General features: G+C 37.8%; 1 long non-coding RNA gene across 1 annotated transcript; it reads left to right on the top strand.

The window, feature by feature from the left end:
* The first annotated feature begins 3278 nt into the window (after positions 1-3278).
* LOC131632741 (uncharacterized) lies at positions 3279-5550 on the top strand. Its single transcript, XR_009293117.1, has 3 exons — positions 3279-3690; positions 4747-4807; positions 5246-5550. It is a non-coding gene; the product is annotated as an uncharacterized LOC131632741 (long non-coding RNA).
* Positions 5551-5845: the final 295 nt, after the last annotated feature.

Below are 5845 nucleotides of genomic sequence, written 5' to 3'. Positions count from 1 at the left end.
TTTGGAGTCTTCAGCCTAGCTTTCTCTCTAGAATCTCTCACATGATTCCACATGTGGATGAACAGAATGTAAGGAAGATCTACCCTCTCGCCTTTTCCAATACAATACAGAATGTATTGTTGATCTTGGTTAATGTAGTTTGGAGAGACTGTAGCCTTTCTGTGGTAGATGCAACCCAGAAGAATCTTGGCCCAAATTCTGTAGGGATCCTTCAAATCCTTGATACCAATATAACCTTCTCCAGAAGTGAAGATTTCAGCATAGACAACATCCCAACTTGTTCGGCCTACAATAGCTCCAGCAGCACCTAAACAATTTTCGAGACCCAACAATATTCTGATTAGGTTTTCAGTGATAGAAATTTCTTGACCACAGACGAAGGAGAGAATTTCCTTGGGCATAAGTGTTGCATGAACCCAAAACTCCTTCACCAATTCTGGGTGAACTTGTCCAATAAGACGGTTGAAGAATGGTTCCCAGCCTTGAACTAGCATATTGTTCTTCAAGTTAAACCCATGTTCTTGAAGATTCTCAAAGTCTACCATTGTTTCACTGAGAACTTCCAATTTAGCCATCGGAATTAGACAGGTCTTTAATGGAGAGAAGACAGTTTGTTGTTGTTGTTGAGAAGATGAAGCATTGTGTTGAACAGACGAAGAAGCCATTGATGAGTAGTTGAGTTTTCTGAGATTCTTTCATATCGGGTTTTGATGAAGACAGAAAAGAAGACAGAAATGCATAAAATACAAAGAGAGAGAATGGAAAGAGGGAAAATATGAAATTGAAATGCAATTTATAGAACCAGATTTGAAATGAATATGCAATGGAGTTATGAATGACACGGTTACAGAATCTGAATCAATTATCATAAATGCTGAAAGATGTTAGTGGAGGTTAACGTGAGATTTGAAAAGATTTGCACAGTTACATAGGGCGGCGTCTAATCAACTGCACGCATGCTTCCCTTCTAATGAACACGTGGTCATCATCTAGAATAGCTGGTGACAGCTGTTTTGCTTTAACAGAAGTTCCGAGTCATACTTAGGCACATGAAACGTTAGTAATAACAGTTTCAGAGAATCTATATGAACATACATAATCAGAACATCTGATAGGTAAAATAAGGAAAATAAATAAAGCATAATCTTCAAATTAACCCACATATCAGTTCATCTCATAACTTCATTCTGGGCATAAATCCATACTGATGTTCTTCAGAATGAACTTAAACCTATCTTCAACAAGGGGTTTTGTAAAGATATCAGCCCATTGATGGTCTGCATCAAGAAAGTTTAAAGAAAGAACACCCTTCTGAACATAGTCCCTAATAAAGTGATGTTTAATCTCTATATGTTTAGATTTAGAATGTAAAATAGGATTTTTAGATAAACAAATAGCATAAGTATTATCATAGAATATAGGAATGTTACTATCATATATCTGATATTCTTCTAGCTGACTTTTGATCCAGAGCATCTATGTACTACATCCAGCAACAGCTACATATTCTGCTTCTATTGTAGAGAGTGCAATTGTTGCTTGCTTCTTGCTGTACCAGGAGATCAGATTACTTCCAAAAACTGACAGCTTCCATAAGTACTTTTCCTTTCAAGTCTATCTCCAGCGTTGTCGCACGCTCGCGAAAAATGAACAGAGTCGCCACCAATATATTTATCCCATAAGGGAAAGGAATATCAGAAAACCTAACAAAGGAAGGAACAGGGTCTTGCGACCAGAGAATCAAGGTACGGGAGTCGGTTACGCGAGGGGAAGGTATTAGCACCCCTCGCGCCCATCGTACTCGATGGTATCCACCTATGTTTGTTTCTATCTAAAGGGCGTGTACTATGTCTATGTATACATGCGAATGAATGCAAAAGAAATACGGGGAAAAGAAGGAATATTTACAAGTGTGCTCGTTCAAGCCCCGCGACTTGATGCCTACGTATCCTTTTCAGGAATCAGAGCGCCGTAGTTCGGCTCAAAAGTTTTGTTTGTTTTTGTGTTTTTTAATTGGGCGGCGTTAACGTTCGCGCTCTTGCACAAGGGGACAGCCTAGGATGCAATGGAGCGGAAATAACGGTGCCCTTAAGAAAGCGAGAGAAGAGAGAGAGAGTTTGAGCGTTTCGAGGAAATCCCTTAAGCAAGGGAAACTCGAATTACTCTTTGGTTTGTGTTTTTTAGAGGTTGGGAACTTACGCCTGAATGGAACCCTTAAGCAAGGGAGCCACAAGCACTCGCACATCCCTTAAGCAAGAGAAGTTACAAGCTTCCATTCCCTTTTTATTAGTCAAAGTATTTATTAGTCATTTTTTATGAGTTTTCTTGGTGTTTTTTATGGGAAATTAGTCAAGTAGTTGTTAGGTGAATTAAAGTTGAAAAAAAGAATGCAAGAGTGGGAATTTCTACCTAATGTTATCATGGTTTCTACCTAAGGTTAGGATTTAAAAGAAGCATGAAAAATAAAGCGGTAAGTAGAATATTGAAAATGGCATGAAAAAGAACAAGTCAAAATATAGCACAAAAGTGGATTAAAATACTACTATTTTATTGATTTTTTGAGGGAAATTGAATCAAGTAAAAGACTAAACAAAATAGCCTGAAACTAACAATTCTTTTTATATTGATTTTATGAAGAAAGTTACAAGTAAGAGACTAAAACAAAATAGCCTAAAACTAGTATTTTTTAATGATCATTTTTTATGAAAGAAATTGAATTAGATTTAAGCAAAAATGAATTAAACCAAAGTTAGCCTAAACTAATATTTCTTGTGATTATTTTCTATGTGTCAAAATTGGTATTGAGGCCTAAGAATTATGGTAGAAAAATTAGCTTTAATCACTAAAAGAAAATAGAAAAAAACTAATTAAACTCTAAACATATTAAGGGAAACAGGGGGGTGTGATCTGAAAACATGGTGTCATGGTAATAGGGCGCAGGGCCCAAAGGAATTGGCCCGGGGGCGTTTTTGTTGGCAGAAAAAGAAATGTGTTGGGCCGTAGTGGAGGTGCATGCCAGAATCGTGTAAGGCCCAAGTGAAGTTTTGTTTTTGTTTCCAGCATTTTTTCTATGTCAAAAAAAGCGGTGTGATGGGCCTAACAATGGGGTGTGAATAATGATTCGTATCAGGCCCACGTTGATCCAAGACTTTTCCAGCATTCAGATTTTTTTACTCAATTAACACCAATTTATTCAAATCAAATGTCATTAGTTTTCATTAATCTCAGTTAATATCAGTTATTATGAAAATCTTAGGTCAATTAAGAGTACTAATTAATCCAAAAAGAAAACAAAATAAAATTGAAAGAGGATTAGGTTAAGAGATATGACCTTTGAAGTTCTTTCAACGAGATCCTTTTCTTCTCCTTCAGCAGCGGCGGCGAGTCTCCTCTCTTCGTCTCCGATCAACTCTCTCTGCCACCGCGAGTCAAGAACACGAAACCATCATCATCATGTCTCTCGGCCTCTCTGATTCGATCTCCGATTTCCCTCGCGGTTCATCGTCTCCTGCGTCTTTGTGTTGTACGTGATGTGTGGTGATGAACGTTGATGAAAGGAGGAGGTGAAACAAGGGTGAAGAAGGATGAGGCTATGATTCTTGCGCTGAATTCAAGATGAAGAAGGTTGACGCCTAAGAATGAAGGTCGAAATCGCGGTGGATCCGAAGATGTTGATGACGAGAAACTCACGTAAGCATTAACGTTACTCTTTCCCTTTCCCTATCCGATTCTTCTCCTTCTTCTATTTTTGATTCTTTTGCGTGCTGTATGTGTTGTTATTCTGAGTTTTGAGCGTGAGAGGTAGTGAAGCTTGATACAGAGTCATTCAGAGAGTTATGGAGGTGGTTGATAAGGGATGAAGGTTGAGCTCGGTTGAAGGTGAGGGAGAGAGATGATGGAAAATGAATTGAGAAAATTCTGAGATGAGGGAATGAGGATGAAGAATGTGATGGAGTTGCAGAGATGAGTGATGAATGATAGGTGGTGAAGATGAGAGAATGGAGATGAAGGTGATGGCGTGGAGAAGATGAAGATGGATGAGAGGAGAATGTGAAAATGGTGTGTGTGATAAAAATGGTGGTGAAGGTTTATGAATTGGAGGGAAATCTGTTTAAATAGAGGTTGAGGTGGTGAGAAATCGGTTAGAGAGTGAGAGATCAGAGCCATTGGATTAGAGGGGAGTTTGTTGAAGATTGAAGGCTTGGATTGAATCAGTTAGAAGTTGGTTATCTCTGTTTTTTTCAGTTGTTATTGTTAGTTATTCTGGACTCACTGAGTTGATTAGCAACTCAGTTAGTTACAAATCAGAACTCAGTTAGTTGGGAAAACAATTAGTTAGTGTGGGTTCTGTTAGGGTATTTTAGAGAGGTTAGAATGGTTAGAGAAAGTTGGTTAGTGACTGTGAGTTGAAATGTTAGTTAAAGGTTATGACAGTTAGGAATTGGATGGGGGAGAATTCTGTTATGAATGCTGTTAGGGATGTTTTAACAAACTATGCAGGGCTATATGTATTTGTGACTGGCTCATTAATGTATCAGTTTTGTATGATTGTATTTGACTGTGGTATGATGTATATGTAGGTAGATGCGTTAATGTGGTATGATCCCTGTGGATGGACTAAACTGTTATGAAATGCCTGAATTTTGGATGGTGTTTGAATGAATGCAGGGCTGACATATTGAATACTTTTTTTCTGGATTTTCAAATTGGTGTGGACTGATGCATTTGATTTGGGAATTGGTGCAGGTATATTTCCGAAGTTGCAAAGAGCTTCGCGCAAGGCTTCATGGTATGCTTATTCCAATTGGTATGTCCATTTGCTTGGTTAGTGTAGTTACTTTGAAATACAAGGCACATCTGTTGGAAACTGTTTTGGAATATTTTGTACATGGTGGGTGTGCTGTGGATGTATCTTAAATCTGAATGAACAGGCTGAGATAATGTGTGTGCAGTGAGTGAATGTGTTTTGAACTTGTAGTCTCGGTATCGGGGTATGACATTGTTTGAAATGTTAGAACTGGTTTGGTGTATTGTGGTTTTAAATGTATGGATTTGATCATGAATGAACTGCCAGTGTATTGACTTGAAACCTGTTTTGATTCTGATTTGAACACACTAGACTTGCTGAACTGTTCTTGAACTGAATTCAATTGTGCATTGAATGAGAATTTGACACTGTTCTGAATCCAATTTTGTTGCAGGTTTCTGTGAGATCATTTCTAAACTGTTCTCTTCTTTTGTGCAGCTGAAAGGGTCGGCTTTATGAAGGGATCTCGTTCTGTTTCTCCGCTGATCATGGCTCTTTATGCGGCTCGGTTTTGGCAGCAGGCTTGTATGCTTCACGGTATTGGCTTGAAGACACAATACATGGTTCATTGGGCACGGAAATTATTCATGAAGATGGGAAGAATTGGAAAGACTACGACGGGAGCTCGAGGAGGAAGAGGCAATGGGAGACCTTAGTCTTTAGGATAAGTTCAGGAATGTATTTGAATGAAATGATTTGTGTAATATTCTTGATGTCGATGTAATGTAATGCGATTTTCGAAAGTGTAACGGTGTATTTGGTATAGAATGATTTTTGAGAATGGATTCTGAATTTTGAGAAGTTGTAATGTAGTTTGAATTTGGATTTTGTAGTTGCAAATGGAATGGGCATTTAAAGCTTGAACTTGAATTACTGAATATATGAAAGATGACATTTGATGATTAGAAAAATGGTGGGAAATTGCTTGAGAATTTGAATGGACTTGAAGCTCTTGAATGCATTTTTATATGAATAATTCTTGTATAAGAATTCTTGGATAATTTCAAGTTCCAGCTAATCATGGCCAAAGAAATTGGT

The sequence above is a fragment of the Vicia villosa genome, unplaced genomic scaffold (assembly GCF_029867415.1).
Source record: "Vicia villosa cultivar HV-30 ecotype Madison, WI unplaced genomic scaffold, Vvil1.0 ctg.001004F_1_1, whole genome shotgun sequence".
Lineage (NCBI taxonomy): Eukaryota > Viridiplantae > Streptophyta > Magnoliopsida > Fabales > Fabaceae > Vicia > Vicia villosa.
Note: the sequence above shows the minus strand (reverse complement) of the source record. Positions and strands in the feature narration are given on the sequence as shown.